At 37.6% G+C, this 16914-nt stretch overlaps 1 pseudogene; it reads left to right on the top strand.

Annotated features, from left to right (window-relative positions):
• Window positions 1–91: 91 nt before the first annotated feature.
• Window positions 92–2458, top strand: LOC147277672 (uncharacterized; annotated as a pseudogene).
• Window positions 2459–16914: the final 14456 nt, after the last annotated feature.

Genomic DNA, 16914 nt, shown 5'->3' with positions numbered 1-16914 from the left:
AATCGTACTGGTGGGTCACTGCACAGAGATGGCACTCTAGAGCCTGTTATCCAACTCAACCAAACACATACATCCCCACAAGCACCCCAACATGAACCTACATCATCACAAGCACCCCAAGCTGCATCATCACAAGTACCCCAAGCTGCATCATCACAAGCACCCCAAGCTGCATCCTCACAAAAGAGTAGATCAAGGAAAAACCAAAATGAAGGACATTGCTTTGGATGCTGATAGTCGGGTTGAAGTTGAATGGACTGATGGGGGTGAAGCAATTGGAGATGGATCAGTCAGTTTGTCTTCATATTTAGGACCACTTGTGCTAGAAAATGTACCTGTAACTCTTGATGATTGGAGGAAAAATGATTCCGATAAAAAAGAAATTTTGTGGAAATCTATTAAGGTAAGTGAAAATAGTTTAATGGTACTTTTTCTAACATTTTATCTGATCATATAAATTTTATATGTACACTGTTATGTACATATTTTACCTAGTTGTGCAAATTTTTACTAATTCTACAATGTATAACTTGTAGGCAAGGTACAAAGTTGATGAGGGATGGCAAAAAGACTATATATTTAAGGAGATGGGCTGTCTTTAGAGAGCTTCAAAATCAAGATTAGTTCACCAAATACTCAGAGCACCAAATGAAGAAGAAAGGCTTAAACTCCGGCCTGATAACATTAAATATATTAATGTATGGAAGAGTTTTGTAAAGTCAAAAACAAGTCCAACATTTAAGGTAAACACATTGATTAACTAACTGTTGTACTTTTATGGTGAAAGTTACATAAGTTATTTACATATTTTTTTCAAATGAATTGTCCCAGGCTAGAAGTGAGAAGTACAGAAAAATGAGGCGCAAACAAATTCCACACACATGCAGTCGAAAGGGATTTGCTCGATTGACTGTTGACATGGTGATATATAACCTGTTGAATTTAATATATTTTTAGCTAAGTTTTTGTTTATTAAATAGTTCAAGTAGTGGTATTTTTGTTTGATATATATTATTATTTTTCTTTCAGAAAAAGACTAGTGCAAACCCATCCTCCATTTCTAGAGTTCAAGTTTGGATTAAATCACGCACCAGAAAAGATGGTAAACCAGTGAACACATCAGCTGGTGAAACTATTGTAAGAAAGATCATCTATATACTTTACAGTACCTGGCACCCCTTTATGATATATCTGCCTAATTTTGTATGGTACTTTGTTTTTATTGTACTTATCTAGTTTTTTATCACCTCCTTTAGGAAGAGTTGAAAAAATTAGAAAGTGTTTCACCATCGTGCTCAATAACTAATGTGAAAGAAGATGCTCTAACCAAAGTCCTTGGTCCAGATGTTAATGGAAGGATAAGAGCAATGGGAAAAGGAATGACCCTTACTAAATTATCTTTCTTACAATCGAGGGACAAACATGTGGCCCAGCTTCAAGAAGGGCAAATTGAACCTAAAGATAGGATAAAGTATTTGGAGGACTTAGTCTGTGGTTTAATGAACATTCAGCAAGTAACAAACTGTTAAATATATCTTATTTTGATTTAGATACAATTGTAACCTATTTACTGATTGAATCCAAACTTTATGCATTATTAGGGTCAACCAAATGGGGGTCAACAAAATGGGGAACATGAAAATGCTTATTCACCAATGGTAAAGTTGTTACTTGTATTGCATGATAAAAAATAAAATTAAAAAAAAAGCTATGTACAGGAGCAAATATCAATTTAAAACTATACCTGATATTTTTTCTTCTTATGTTTGCCTTGTTATTATATAGAGTGTTAATACTCACAAACAAACCAAGTGCAAGTTAGTAGATTGGACTGGATCAGGGGATATAGTTGCTGAAGGACGTTGGTCTTCAAGTGATCCAAAAGAACTTGTTCATCACATTCCTCTTGGGCCTAATGCCATGAAGGTTTGGATTGACATAGCAAAGCAACCTAAAGCATTTTTATGGAGGCCTACATCTTGTATGACTTGTATTGAAGAAGCTATTGGTAATATAGTTGCATGGTCATCTGACAAAGTTGTTATGCCCATGAGTCAACAAGCTGAGGAAAATGACAATTTATCTTCTCCGTCGGTAAAATACTAACTTGTATTGAATTATCATACATATACATGTTGAAATATCAATCTAAAGATAACTAATATTTTCTTTTGTTTCTTATTGTTAGAGTGTGAATAATAATTCAAAGAGCAAGTGCAAGTTGTTAGATTGGACTGGATCTGGTGAGATAGTGGCTGAAGGACGTTGGTCTTCAAGTGATCCAAAACAGCTTGTTCATCATATTTCTCTAGGACCGAATGCCATGAGAATTTGGGTAGATATAGCAAGGAAACCCGAAGCATATTTATGGAGGCCTTCATCTGACATGACTTGTATTGAAGAAGCTCTTGGCAGTACAGTAGCATGGCCTGCAGACAAAGTTGTTATGCCACAATAGAGAGTTAGGTAAGCATTTATCAACTCAAGATATTTAAAATTGAGTTTCATGGTGATTTTTTTTTTATTGTTTTTGGTTGTGAAATCTGTCTTAGAACTCTAAAAAGATGATTGTGTGTGAACTTGTATGCTTGGCAGGTTACAATCATTCTAAAACCCAAGTTTTAGTTGAAAACCCCAAACTGTCTTGTAAAACCAGTTTTGCCCTTATTGTGATCTTTTGAAAACTAGTACCGTTTGACAAAGTCGTTGGTTTTGACATTTTGCCAACTTAAACTAGACTTCCATACCTTTAATTTTAGCTAAGAATCATCTCATTCTGAGTTTTTTTATTATTGGGCTAGATTTATCAACTGTCTAACTTTTTTAAAGGTACTTTTTTATAGTATTAAAAGAAACTAAACCAAAGATCTCAGTATTAAAAGACATTTATATAGTATTGATCTTGAAGTTCTTTTCTTTCTGTTTTACAAATTTATCATACTATTTAACTTAGTACAATTTTAGTGCAATAAATACAGAATTAGTAATATAATATTAATTATACAGTTTATACTCACTCTCGCAAATTCTGAGCGCTGGTCATAGGCTGCGTAATGCCATGCACACCCCTTCTTGAGCATTACTTCCTGGTTGAAATTAATTATACAGTTTATACGCATTACTTCCTGTGTAATGTTAAGTGGCATAATACCTGTACAAATATGCCATTGCTATATATGTCACCTACACAACGGCCATAACGATCTTGCCCATAGACAAGGACCGCATATTGTGTGACATTGGTTCTTGAGTAACTAAGTGTACCTCAACATCAGCCTTTTGGTGTCTCTTGAGTGTTTCAATAACAAGCCTAGATGCTTCTTCAGCTGTTTGTGGTGGTGGTTTTGCTTCTCTCCATTTCTCAACTAGTTTTCTGTACCTTTATATATTTGAAAATTCAGAGAAACCAAATTTAGTTAACTGCATGCATGGAGAGAATTTTCTTAAGACCATTTCTTATCTTTTTTTTTTTTTTCAAATGTAGATTAATGAGATAGATTGCATGCTGATCACCAGTTAGCTTGAGCCTTCTTGGACGAGACAACGTGTTGAGTGAGTCCTTCTGGGACCTTTAATCATAATCACAAAAAAGAAAAAAAAAAGTCAACTTTCGATAAAATGGGATTAAGATTTAACAAACCCAGAAAGGTTGAAAGTTCTGAAACCATTGACCTTGCCTATTTGTTTATGTTTTGCTGAGACATAGAAAATGAATGAGAATTGAGAAATATTTTTACATTACAGGCTACAAACAGTGCTGAAGAGGTTGAAAAAAGTACCTTTATGTACATAGATTTATTCTGAGTTTGCTGAAATCATCTCATCCTACAGTACATTTATGTACGATAAGGTTTTTTTTATCATTGGGCTAGATTTACCAACTGTAACTTTTATGGCTATATAATGTCAATTTCTCCTCCAGAACAAGTTTATGTAAATATTAAATTTGTTCATCTGTCTAGGTAGATGCTTGCAGGTTATTTCTTTTTTTTTTTTTCCTTATTGTCCCTAGGTTATAGGCTTATAGTGTTCCAATTATGATTCTGATTGTATTGACAGGAATATGTTGGGTTGTACTTGCTGTGGAGTTGTATCTTGCTGGTGCTGCAACAAATTCTCAAGATGGGATTACATATCTTTTTGGAAGATGCCTTACATGAGCTCAAGGAGATGGTTGAACAGAATATGCGTTGATTTGTTAGTATTCTCACTGACCCAAAATGTTGAACTTTTTTCCTCTCTTTGTCTATAGCTAAGAGGTGTTTTGCAGTTGGGAGACTTGGATATTGTTGGTTTTCTTTTTTGAAGTTTGGTATTTGTAGCCTTAAGATTAGTATTTAGTATTTTGTAAGGTACTAATTGTGATACTTATGGAGCCTTAAGCTTGGTGTTTAATTGGAGTAACTTCCATTTTAAATGCTATATAGAAAAATTTCTCAGTGACAATTTAAAAATGCAAAGAAATAATTTGGGAGCAGGCACCAAAAAATGTTAACAATAAATACTATAGCGTTCATTAAATGCTGGGAAAAAAGAACAATAGCGTTTTAAAATGCTATAGTAAGGGCATTAAACGCTATTATACACAATATTATAAGAACCAAAAAACACCATTATAGCGTCCCAATAATAGCATTTCTAGTATGTTACAGCATTTTAGAAATGCTATTATAGTATATTTCTATAGCGTTTGTAAATACTATAATAGATGTGCTCTTTTATAGCATTCTAAAAACACCACCAAAAAACACCATTATAGCATCTCAATAATAGTATTTCTAGTATGTTACAGCATTTTAGAAACGCTATTATAGTATATTTCTATAGCGTTTGGAAATGCTATAATAGATGTGCTCTTTATAGCATTCTAAAAACGCTATCAAAAAGTTCGACCTATTATAACGTCAGCTATCATAGCGTTTTGGATAATGCTATTATAAGGGTTTTATAGCGTTTTTTGAGTGCTATAAGTGACAATTTTTGTTGTAGTGAAAACGAGTGAAATCCTGGTCAAACCAGGAAGAGTGCAGAAATCCTAGTCAAATGAGGATTCCTAGTCACACTAGGAAACATCAAGTCCAGAACCATCATTGCGGAGCCAGAAATGAGAAATCCTGATTGGAACAGAAAATCCTGGTTGAACTAGGAAACCTAACCCTACTAGGGAAAGGAGTCCTAATGACACTAGGAGACCCCAGGGGCAATATGGTCATTACGAGAAGTCGAAATGGATAAGGAATCCTTCATTTACAAGAAATCCTAGTTGCACTAGGAAATGTTGGTCAAAGTTAACTCTACAAAGTCAAGGTTCCAGAATGCTTCTAGAAGGTGGTGGACATCCATGGAAATGAATACAGGAAAGAAATGAATTCAAATTCAAATGGAAATGAGGGGCAGAATGGGAAGTCAAAGTCAATGGTCAAGGGTCAAAAATGACAAGTCAACAAGTCAAATGGGCTTTGGGCCTATGGGATGCTGAAGTCAAGAGGGGCCATGCATGCGCCTAACCCTAGCAGCCCAAGCCCTATGCGCATGGTCCAAGGTGGCAGCCCATGCATGCACATGCATGTCATGCAAGCCACTTCAGCCCAAGATGCAAGCCCAATGTGCAAGCCTCAAGGTGGCAGCCCATGAAGTGAAACCCTAGCCCACATTGTGCAAGCCCAATCCGCCAAGACCAGCAGCCCAAGCTAGCAACCCATGCGCAAGAAAGAGGAACCCTAGCTGGCCCTTGCGTGAGTCACTTAAGCTCAAAAGGCCAAGCCTTGCCGCAAGCCCAAGAGCTCCTAAGCCTAGCTGCTGCCGCAAGTAACTTATCCTTGCCTCTCAAGGATTGCACCTCTATAAATATATCATATACTTTTAACCCCTCCTCCTAGTTTATTTTTCAGTTTTCATTAGGTTTAATTTTCAGAAAGTTAAAGATAGAGAGAGCCGAAATTCAGAGAGAGAAAGTGAGAGAGAGTGGCGTGATAAGTGATGAGTGTGCATTTTGCATCACTTTATGATACTAATTCCTTAACCTAGAGTGTTAGAACTCGATATTTTGTGTTTCTTGTCTTGTTTTTGTGTTTTCAGGTCAAGTGAAGTAGAAATGAGAAAAAGAAGCAAATGGAGCCATTTTGGGACATTTCCTGGTCAAACCAGGAAAACAAGTGAAATCCTGGTCAAACCAGGAAAAGTGCAGAAATCCTAGTCGAATGAGGATTCCTAGTCACATTAGGAAACATCAAGTTCAGAACCATCATTGCGGAGCCAGAAATGTGAAATCCTAATTCGAACAGGAAATCCTGGTTGAACTAGGAAACCTGACCCGACTAGGGAAAGGAGTCCGAATGACACTAGGAGACCCCAGGGGCAATATGGTCATTACAAGAAGTCGAAATGGATAAGGAATCTCTCATTTTCAAGGAATCCTAGTTGCACCAGGAAATGTTGGTCACAGTCAACTTTGCAAAGTCAAGGTTCCAGAAGCTTCTAGAAGGTGGTGGACATCCATGGAAATGAATGGAGGGAAGAAATGAATTTGAATTCAAATGGAAATGAGGGGCAAAATGGGAAGTCAAAAGTCGAGGGCCCATGGGCCTAAGGGATGCCGAACCAAGATGGGCCATGCATGCATATGCATGGGCCCAAACCCTAGCAGCCCAAAGCCTATGCGCAAGGAGCAAGATGGCAGCCTATGCATGCGCATGCATGCCATGCAAACCCTAGCAGCCAAGGAACCCATGCGCAAGTGTTGAATGTTTTCTTAGAACAAAATAAACATCTATTTCATTCCAAGTATACTCGCAAGTGCACGAATCGCATCAGTAGCAAAGCGTACAAGCACGAGGTCGATCCCACAAAGAATGGTTAATACATAGCAAATCAATTCAATTAATCAATAGAATAACTAAATGGGGGGTTTGAAGATGAAAACGCACGCACACTTCACCACCCGCACACACCCTTTATTCTATCTTGCAATGCTAAGTTTTCAGTTTCAAATCAGATAAGCATGCAATAACCATCCAAGGCTAATGACAGTTAATTTGAACACAACATATTAAAGTTTGACTGCTAAAAAGGTTTGGCTACTTTCTCGCAATTGTTCTCCTAATGCATAAACTAAGAGCTTCTTGGGCCTTCCTTAGCCAGTTAACCTACATGTTCCCTAGTTCAAGCTAAGGCAGCTGTTACCCATGCAGGAGTCATTAAGTTTTATGAGAACGTCAAACATGCACAACATATAAGCTTTGACTATTTCCTTATAGAGGTCGCCCAACCCCACTACCAAGAATAATCCCTTATTCCCTTGTTACTTGTGGTTTAGTGTCTTTGACTATTTCACAGCTAAACCTAACAAATAAACTAGATGCAATTACCCTAAGGTGGCCAGTCAAAGGATGCAAACAACTAGTGACGGGTTCTAATAGATAGTGGAAATTTAATACGTGCAAACATCAAACTAACAGACCAAGAGACGGATAAACGATTTGTTAAAGCATGCAAATCTAATAATCAACCTACAACTAACATGCAAGATAGAATAAATAAACCTACATAATTAAAATAGAAAATAAAATCATAATAATATAAATAAATTCCCAATCCATGTTGGAAAGCAAATTAATTAAACAAAACAATTAAAAACTAGAATTCCAAAAGAAAAACAAAGAGAACATCCTTAGAGAATGGCAGCGGCGGCGGCACAAGGTGGCAGCGGTGGCACAAGGTGGCAGCGGCGGCACAAGGTGGCAACGGCGGCACAAGGTGGCAGCAGCGGCACAAGGTGGCAGCGGCTTGACTCCTTCCTCCTCTTTCAGTTCAGCAGAAAAATAAAGAAAGAGAGATGATGGTGGCTGCGGAAAGGGAAGAGAAATAATGGGGGCTGCTAGGGTTCCTAGGGTGCGTGAGAAAAGAAAGAGAGAGAAAGGAGGCTAGGGTTTCTGAAATTTCAGAGAGAGCTCCCTCTCCTTGAGTTATAAAGATGTATTTATAGAGGAGAGTGGGGCTGAGATTTCTCTTTCTCTTCAATGTGGGATAAGTGCATTCTTTGCACACCAAGACTTATAATTTTCGGCCAAACATGGGCCTTGGGCTGATTTGGGCTCTTTTTGGGCGTAACTCCCTTTTCAGCTCGCGGAACTGCTGCGCTACCTTCACTAAAATGACCATATCTTGAGCTAGAAAACTCGGAATCGAAATCCGTAAAATTCCCTGCGAAGCTAACATCCGTATCTTTCCAACCATATATGGCATGCTACCTGATTCGTTCTGGAGAATTACAGATTTGCTGTAGAAATGGGTGCGCTATTTTCCAGGGTTTTGACTTCTTTTTCAGCTAGGATTCCTTGGGCTTTTTCTTTGTAGGCGTGATGGGCTAGGGTTTCCTTTAAAAGAACATGGGCTGGCTGCAACAAGCAAGTGGCGTGATGGGCTTTAGGAATGCATGGCTTGCGCATGGCTGTATGACTTGGGCTGAATAGGCTGCAAGCATGCAAATAATGTGTTGGGCTGCCACCTCACCATTCTTGTGGATTTCGACTTCACCTAGGCCAAAAGTCCAATTGACTTCATGACATGATATGGTTGACCCTTGACCATTGACTTTGACTTCCAATTTTACCCCTCTCTCCTTCTTGGATTCGAATTCATTTCTTCCCTCCATTTGATTCCATGGATGTCCACCACCTTCTAGAAGCTTTTGGAACCTTGACTTGATTAAGTTGACTTTGACCAACATTTCCTAGTCCAACTAGGATTTCTTGTAAATGAAAGATTCCTTATCCATTTTGACTTCTCGTAATGACCATATTACCCCTGGAGTCTCCTAGTGTCATTAGGACTCCTTTCCCTAGTAGGGTTAGGTTTCCTAGTTCAACCAGGAATTCTTTTTCCAATCAGGATTTCTCATTTCTGGCTCGACAATGATGGTTCTGGACTTGATGTTTCCTAGTGTGACTAGGAATCCTCATTTGACTAGGATTTCAGCTCTTTTCCTGGTTTGACCAGGAATTGACCCATTTTCCTAGTTTGACCACAAAATGTCCCAAAACGGCTCCATTTGCTCCTATTTCCTATTTATGCTTCATTCGACCTAAAAACACAAAAACAAGACAACAGACACAAAAAGATCGAGTTCTAACACTCTAGGTTAGGGAGTTAGTATCATAAAATAGCGTAAAATGAACACTCATCACACCCCCAAACTTAGACTTTGCTAGTCCTCGAGCAAAGAAAATAAAGAAAAAGACTCAAAAACTCAAAAACAAACAAACTAACTTTCCCAACAAATGACATCATGAGTATGACCAACAATAACATAGTAGAGCAAGGCATATATAGTATTCATTCTTCAAATTCTAATACTGCTTCAAATAACATACCTTACTCCTCCATTGTGCATATAGGTCATTCTCTTCATAACCCAAGTGTTGGACAAGCAAGAAATAAATCAACATATACAAAATAGATTCAACTCCAATCCTCACCAAGGCATACCCTCAACAATAAAGCACTCAAGAATTGGGTTGAATTGTGCATTCAAAGTATATGTGAGAGAATTTATGTAATCAAAGAGAAATAGCTCACATATTGTCATGAAAGATAGGCACATTTGAAAGGAAACAAGATCTCAAGGAAGGGAAAATCAAAACACTTGAAATAAAATCAATAACCATAAGCTCCCTTTCTTCCTAGACTCCACATTAAGAACTGCACTTCTCTTAAAATCAATTAGGTCTTCATAGGGGTTATAATGAAGGCTTAGGGTAAGGTATGATATTGAAATGAAAGGGATAAACAAAGGGCTATAAACTATGGAATTGCAAGAACAATAGAACATTCTGAGGCATACCTTGCTTCTTTGCACATCATAGCTTGAACTTGAACACTTTTGTCCACTTCTTCTTTTGAAACCGTCCCGACGATTTTTTTTTTTTTTTTTTTTTTTTTTTTTTTTTTTTCAGGGCACGGCATATACAATTAAGCACATTTCATTTTCTTCTCCTTCAAGCTAATCATAATCATTTATTTACAACCTCAATCTTAATTAATGCAAAACCATAGTTAAGGGTAAAACGGGTAAAAGGGGTATAGCACCCCCAAACTTAGGGTTTGGGTATATAGTATGGGTAAACAAAGAAAAAGCTATAAGGCTCAAAAGGGCTAACTAGGGATAAAACACATAAGGGTTGGCTTTTTAGGCTATAGGTAAAACAAACATGGCCTAAAATCATCTTCTAAGATTCATGTAGTTATACACAGGCTTTGCCTAGAAGAAGCTTTGCCTAGAAGAAGAAAGAAGTTCTAGTTCATTGATTAAAAAAATATATACATTTCAAGCATTTGATCAAAAACAATGAGATCATACAACGACTTAAATAACGAGAAAAGAATAGAGTCATGTACAACACTCGCGAAATGAAGGACAAGGCTCAAAACTTCACATGGGTCACATAAGTCTACTCTAAGATGCATATGAATCACTAAATCATGCAAATCACAACTCAAGTTCATGAAAATAAGGCCCAATCACATAGAATCATAAAATAGGTTATGGAACAATATTAGAAAAAGAAGAATACATATCATAGACACAATGCTAAACATGCTTCTCAAAAGTCATAAACAATCAATCAACTTGTTGGGGACTCAAAAACTAACCAAAACACACAAAAGACTCAAAATCACATTAAAAACAATGTTGCAACAAGGTTCTAAAGATTCAATTCCATCATTAGGGTGGAATGAATTTTGGAAAATTGCATTTTGATGTGGGATTTGACTCCCTAAGTTTAAAAACAAAAGAAACAAAACCCCTTTGTTTTTTTTTTTTTTTTAAATACCCTAGAGGACCAGACCTCTAAAGCCAAAACAAAATTTTTTTTTTTTTCAAAATTTAGAAACTAAAAACCTAATAAACAAGCTACGACACCATTGCTTTCCCCCAAACTTAAATGATACATTGCCCTCAATGTATACAAATTAAATGCATGAATGCTCAAAATAAGCAATAGGGAAATTGCAACCAAATAAACACACAAATAAAATAAGATGGTCAAATGAAGCAAGAATAGAGGAATTGTTTACTTGCGGATGCAAGTTGGACACTCCAAGTGTAGGCGCGGCCTCCTTGGTCTATATTGATCTCTTGGATTCTTAAAAAAGCTTGGGTTGCCTCCCAATCAGCGCTTGATTTACTGTCTTTCAGCCTGACATTGCCATTACTCTACTTGCGTCATCTCCTCCTCTTTCACCCATAGTTGCTCAAGGCATCTACAAAAGCAAACACCAAATCAGTAGAGAATATGCTTGTAAAGTCACAACATTTATTTAAACAAAAAACTAACAAAAAAAACAAATCTAACTAATATATCCTAATTCTAATGATTAATCAAATCAATTCAATGATATTAGACACCATTCCCCGGCAACGGCGCCAAAAACTTGTTGAATGTTTTCTTAGAACAAAATAAACATCTATTTCATTCCAAGTATACTCGCAAGTGCACGAATCGCATCAGTAGCAAAGCGTACAAGCACGAGGTCGATCCCACAGGGAATGGTTAATACACAGCAAATCAATTCAATTAATCAATAGAATAACTAAATGGGGGGTTTGAAGAGATGAAAACGCACGCACACTTCACCACACGCACACACCCTTTATTCTATCTTGCAATGCTAAGTTTTCAGTTTCAAATCAGATAAGCATGCAATAACCATCCAAGGCTAATGACAGTTAATTTGAACACAACATATTAAAGTTTGACTGCTAAAAAGGTTTGGCTACTTTCTCGCAATTGTTCTCCTAATGCATAAACTAAGAGCTTCTTGGGCCTTCCTTAGCCAGTTAACCTACATGTTCCCTAGTTCAAGCTAAGGCAGCTGTTACCCATGCAGGAGTCATTAAGTTTTATGAGAACGTCAAACATGCACAACATATAAGCTTTGACTATTTCCTTATAGAGGTCGCCCAACCCCACTACCAAGAATAATCCCTTATTCCCTTGTTACTTGTGGTTTAGTGTCTTTGACTATTTCACAGCTAAACCTAACAAATAAACTAGATGCAATTACCCTAAGGTGGCCAGTCAAAGGATGCAAACAACTAGTGACGGGTTCTAATAGATAGTGGAAATTTAATACGTGCAAACATCAAACTAACAGACCAAGAGACGGATAAACGATTTGTTAAAGCATGCAAATCTAATAATCAACCTACAACTAACATGCAAGATAGAATAAATAAACCTACATAATTAAAATAGAAAATAAAATCATAATAATATAAATAAATTCCCAATCCATGTTGGAAAGCAAATTAATTAAACAAAACAATTAAAAACTAGAATTCCAAAAGAAAAACAAAGAGAACATCCTTAGAGAATGGCAGCGGCGGCGGCACAAGGTGGCAGCGGCGGCACAAGGTGGCAGCGGCGGCACAAGGTGGCAGCAGCGGCACAAGGTGGCAGCGGCTTGACTCCTTCCTCCTCCTTCAGTTCAGCAGAAAAATAAAGAAAGAGAGATGATGGTGGCTGCGGAAAGGGAAGAGAAATAATGGGGGCTGCTAGGGTTCCTAGGGTGCGTGAGAAAAGAAAGAGAGAGAAAGGAGGCTAGGGTTTCTGAAATTTCAGAGAGAGCTCCCTCTCCTTGAGTTATAAAGATGTATTTATAGAGGAGAGTGGGGCTGAGATTTCTCTTTCTCTTCAATGTGGGATAAGTGCATTCTTTGCACACCAAGACTTATAATTTTCGGCCAAACATGGGCCTTGGGCTGATTTGGGCTCTTTTTGGGCGTAACTCCCTTTTCAGCTCGCGGAACTGCTGCGCTACCTTCACTAAAATGACCATATCTTGAGCTAGAAAACTCGGAATCGAAATCCGTAAAATTCCCTGCGAAGCTAACATCCGTATCTTTCCAACCATATATGGCATGCTACCTGATTCGTTCTGGAGAATTACAGATTTGCTGTCGAAATTGGTGCTCTATTTTCCAGGGTTTTGACTTCTTTTTCAGCTAGGATTCCTTGGGCTTTTTCTTTGTAGGCGTGATGGGCTAGGGTTTCCTTTAAAAGAACATGGGCTGGCTGCAACAAGCAAGTGGCGTGATGGGCTTTAGGAATGCATGGCTTGCGCATGGCTGTATGACTTGGGCTGAATAGGCTGCAAGCATGCAAATAATGTGTTGGGCTGCCACCTCACCATTCTTGTGGATTTCGACTTCACCTAGGCCAAAAGTCCAATTGACTTCATGACATGATATGGTTGACCCTTGACCATTGACTTTGACTTCCAATTTTACCCCTCTCTCCTTCTTGGATTCGAATTCATTTCTTCCCTCCATTTGATTCCATGGATGTCCACCACCTTCTAGAAGCTTTTGGAACCTTGACTTGATTAAGTTGACTTTGACCAACATTTCCTAGTCCAACTAGGATTTCTTGTAAATGAAAGATTCTTTATCCATTTTGACTTCTCGTAATGACCATATTACCCCTGGAGTCTCCTAGTGTCATTAGGACTCCTTTCCCTAGTAGGGTTAGGTTTCCTAGTTCAACCAGGAATTCTTTTTCCAATCAGGATTTCTCATTTCTGGCTCGACAATGATGGTTCTGGACTTGATGTTTCCTAGTGTGACTAGGAATCCTCATTTGACTAGGATTTCAGCTCTTTTCCTGGTTTGACCAGGAATTGACCCATTTTCCTAGTTTGACCACAAAATGTCCCAAAACGGCTCCATTTGCTCCTATTTCCTATTTATGCTTCATTCGACCTAAAAACACAAAAACAAGACAACAGACACAAAAAGATCGAGTTCTAACACTCTAGGTTAGGGAGTTAGTATCATAAAATAGCGTAAAATGAACACTCATCAGCAAACCCAAGATGCAAGCCCAAGGTGGAAGCCCATGGAGTGAAACCCTAGCCCATCTTGTGCAAGCCACTTCAGCCCAACACATGGGAGCCCAAAGCACATCAAGGTCCAAGACCAGCAGCCCATGCGCAAAGGAGGGGGGGCCTAGCTGACTTGCATGCGCCACTTAAGCCCAAGAGGACAAGCCTTCCCGCAAGCCCATTGCACCCTAACCCTCGCTGCTGCCGCAAGTCACCTTCTCCTTGCCTCTCAAGGATTTCACCTCTATAAATATATCATGTACTTCAGAACCCTAGACACTCTTGCCTCCTGTTAGTTTAATTTTCAGTTTTAGGTTTTTATTTTTAGAAGTTAGAGAAAGTGAGAGAGAGCCGAATTCAGAGGGTTCTAGAGAGAGAAGGTGGCGTGACAAGTGAGAGAGAGAAGGACCAGCCTGCTGCCGCATGCCCTAGCTCACCTTGCCGTGAGTTCCTCCTGCTTGCTAGGTGCCTCCTTCTTCCTCTCTCCTTGCCGCAGCCACCCTAGTGTTTGCATCTCTGATTTTGTTTCTTTTTCCTTCTAGTTTTCTATTTTATTGTTGGTTTATGCTACTGAAATTAATTAGTTTATGATTCTGAATTTATTTAGTGCATGGTTCTGATTTCTTTTAGTTTATGCAATTTAATTTAGTTGTTTAGTTTATGCTTTTAGTTTTGCGTTTCTGATTTCCTTTAGCAAGCATGAATTGGGACTTTGTTTATCGTTTCTGTTTTGTTTTATTTAAATTAAGTATGCAGGTTAGTTAATTCTATCTTGCATGTTAGTCGTAGGTCGATTAATGGATTTGCATGTTCTAACAAATCGTTTATCCGTCTCTTGGTCTGTTAGTTTGATGTTTGCATGTATTAAATTTCCACTATCTATTAGAACCCGTCACTAGTTGTTTGCATCCTTTGACTGGCCACCTTAGGGTAATTGCATCTAGTTTATTTGTTAGGTTTAGCTGTGAAATAGTCAAAGACACTAAACCACAAGTAACAAGGGAATAAGGAATTATTCTTGGTAGTGGGGTTGGGCGACCTCTATAAGGAAATAGTCAAAGCTTATATGTTGTGCATGTTTGACGTTCTCACAAATCTTAATGACTCATGCATGGGTAACAGCTGCCTTAGCTTGAACTAGGGAACATGTAGGTTAACTGGCTAAGGAAGGCCCAAGAAGCTCTTAGTTTATGCATTAGGAGAACAATTGCGAGAAAGTAACTAGCCAAACCTTTTTAGCAGTCAAACTTTAATATGTTGTGTTCAAATTAACTGTCATTAGCCTTGGATGGTTATTGCATGCTTATCTGATTTGAAACTGAAAACTTAACATTGCAAGATAGAATAAAGGGTGTGTGCGTGTGGTGATGTGTGCGTGTGTTCCATCTTTCCAAAACCCCCCATTTAGTTATTCTAGTGATTAATTGCATTGATTTATTGTATATTAACCATTCCCTGTGGGATCGACCTCGTGCTTGTACACTTTGCTACTGATGCGATTCGTGCACTTGCGAGTATACTTGGAATGAGATAATGTGATGTATCTCTGATTTTTGTTTTCCTTTTCTTCTAGAATTCTGATTTTATGTTTAGTTTATATTTCTGATTTTATTTTAGTTTGTGGTTCTGAATCTTGCATCAATATGAATTGAGATTTTGTAATTAGTTGCTGTTTTCTTTTATTTAATTTAATTATGTAGGTATTTATTCTATCTTGCATGTTAGTTGTAGGTTGATTAATGGATTTGCATGCTTTAACAAATCGTTTATCCGTCTCTACAACCCAAATCCATCATAGTAGCTTCGTTTACAAAAGACTGAAGATACCTCAACTCTCTGGCTAATAACAAGTTACCACCCTTCTCTGAATTCTAGGCAAAATTTTCTTAATTTAAGAGAAATAGAAGTTGAACAAGTTAAAATACATACCTTAGGCAGAGGAGGAACCCCCAGAGTCTAAATTTGTAAGTTGGATTGCAAACAATCAAATATCAAGACTAACAACAGAAGCAGTGTCCCAAACCAACAAATCCAAAAACCCATCATCCAAACCCAAAGACCCATCAAGTCCAGACCCAACAAACCCATCACCACCACCACCACCTCCCTCATCACTCAAAAGCAGAGCTTTTTCATCCATATTCTCAAACCCAACAATTGTGAGCAACTCAGTCAAAGAAGGACACCCTGTGAACTCCTCAAGAGGCCTCCTATCGGTGACTAGATGGACGAACGGAGGTCATGGAAAGGAAGAGGTGAGCACGGGGAGGCGGGTCTCGCCGCCATCCATGGCCGGACGGGGTTGCATCGAGGAGAGAGAGAGTGACAGTGAAGAGAGAGAATGGAGCTGAGTTTGAAATGAGAGAAATGAGAGAGGGAGTGGGAGAGACAGAGAAAGAAATGGAAAAGTTAAAAAAGGGACCGGTTTGGTATAAACCAGACCTCCTTCAAACGTAAAAAAAAAACTTGGGTCTTAAAAGTAGTGAAAGCCTAAAATTAGATTTTATAATTATTTACTTAAAATATTATTGGTATGTTAATAATTATTTACAAAATTATTTTGAGAATTTATCATTTGATGATGATTATTTGTAGTATACCTATTCTACACATAAAAATGATGAATATAATGAACATTAACCAAAGAGCTCTATGAGGTACTAAGTTACGTAATACACCTATTTTACACATAAAAATGATGAATACAATGAACATTAACCTAAGAGCTCTATGAGGTACTAAGTTACGTACTGATGTAACTTAGTAATCATGCGATGTATGAAATGTAGAAAGTTGTAGTATAAATAAATTAAGTTTGTTCAAACAAATTTCTATAATTTGTGAATAATTTCTAAGTAATAATGTATGTTAACACGCATTATATTCATTCTATATCATACAAACCAACTATATAATTAAATTTATTTGTGTCAATTAAAGTAGTAAATAATTGATTAAATAAAGATCTTATAAAGTTTCATTCAAATTTTCTTTATTTTTTTCATAATATTTATCGTTTTTGTCTAAATT

The sequence above is a fragment of the Dryas octopetala genome, chromosome 8, assembly GCF_963921425.1.
Source record: "Dryas octopetala chromosome 8, drDryOcto1.1, whole genome shotgun sequence".
In the NCBI taxonomy this organism is placed as follows: domain Eukaryota; kingdom Viridiplantae; phylum Streptophyta; class Magnoliopsida; order Rosales; family Rosaceae; genus Dryas; species Dryas octopetala.
Note: the sequence above shows the minus strand (reverse complement) of the source record. Positions and strands in the feature narration are given on the sequence as shown.